The sequence below is a fragment of the Schistocerca nitens genome, chromosome 4, assembly GCF_023898315.1.
Source record: "Schistocerca nitens isolate TAMUIC-IGC-003100 chromosome 4, iqSchNite1.1, whole genome shotgun sequence".
NCBI classification, from domain to species: Eukaryota; Metazoa; Arthropoda; class Insecta; order Orthoptera; family Acrididae; genus Schistocerca; species Schistocerca nitens.
In genome coordinates, this window is record NC_064617.1 from 964,644,986 (window position 1) to 964,646,514 (window position 1,529).

Below are 1,529 nucleotides of genomic sequence, written 5' to 3' on the forward strand. Positions count from 1 at the left end.
ATGGAAAAAAGAACACATTGACACCGGTGTGTCAGACCCACGATACTTGCTCCGGACACTGCGAGAGGGCTGTACAAGCAATGATCACACGCACGGCACAGCGGACACACCAGGAACCGCGGTGTTGGCCGTCGAATGGCGCCAGCTGCGCAGCATTTGTGCACCGCCGCCGTCAGTGTCAGCCAGTTTGCCGTGGCATACGGAGCTCCATCGCAGTCTTTAACACTGGTAGCATGCCGCGACAGCGTGGACGTGAACCGTATGTGCAGTTGACGGACTTTGAGCGAGGGCGTATAGTGGGCATGCGGGAGGCCGGGTGGACGTACCGCCGAATTGCTCAACACGTGGGGCGTGAGGTCTCCACAGTACATCGATGTTGTCGCCAGTGGTCGGCGGAAGGTGCACGTGCCCGTCGACCTGGGACCGGACCGCAGCGACGCACGGATGCACGCCAAGACCGTAGGATCCTACGCAGTGCCGTAGGGGACCGCACCGCCACTTCCCAGCAAATTAGGGACACTGTTGCTCCTGGGGTATCGGCGAGGACCATTCGCAACCGTCTCCATGAAGCTGGGCTACAGTCCCGCACACCGTTAGGCCGTCTTCCGCTCACGCCCCAACATCGTGCAGCCCGCCTCCAGTGGTGTCGCGACAGGCGTGAATGGAGGGACGAATGGAGACGTGTCGTCTTCAGCGATGAGAGTCGCTTCTGCCTTGGTGCCAATGATGGTCGTATGCGTGTTTGGCGCCGTGCAGGTGAGCGCCACAATCAGGACTGCATACGACCGAGGCACACAGGGCCAACACCCGCCATCATGGTGTGGGGAGCGATCTCCTACACTGGCCGTACACCACTGGTGATCGTCGAGGGGACACTGAATAGTGCACGGTACATCCAAACCATCATCGAACCCATCGTTCTACCATTCCTAGACTGGCAAGGGAACTTGCTGTTCCAACAGGACAATGCACGTCCGCATGTATCCCGTGCCACCCAACGTGCTCTAGAAGGTGTAAGTCAACTACACTGGCCAGCAAGATCTCCGGATCTGTCCCCCATTGAGCATGTTTGGGACTGGATGAAGCGTCGTCTCACGCGGACTGCACGTCCAGCACGAACGCTGGTCCAACTGAGGCGCCAGGTGGAAATGGCATGGCAAGCCGTTCCACAGGACTACATCCAGCATCTCTACGATCGTCTCCATGGGAGAATAGCAGCCTGCATTGCTGCGAAAGGTGGATATACACTGTACTAGTGCCGACATTGTGCATGCTCTGTTGCCTGTGTCTATGTGCCTGTGGTTCTGTCAGTGTGATCATGTGATGTATCTGACCCCAGGAATGTGTCAATAAAGTTTCCCCTTCCTGGGACAATGAATTCACGGTGTTCTTATTTCAATTTCCAGGAGTGTAGTTGTGATACTTTGTCGACACAATTATTTCTTTTTACAAATACTTAACTTGTTACTAGAAATAATGAAACACGCTTCAAGGAGACGAACGTGTCAGCTCTTATTGGTTAAATTACT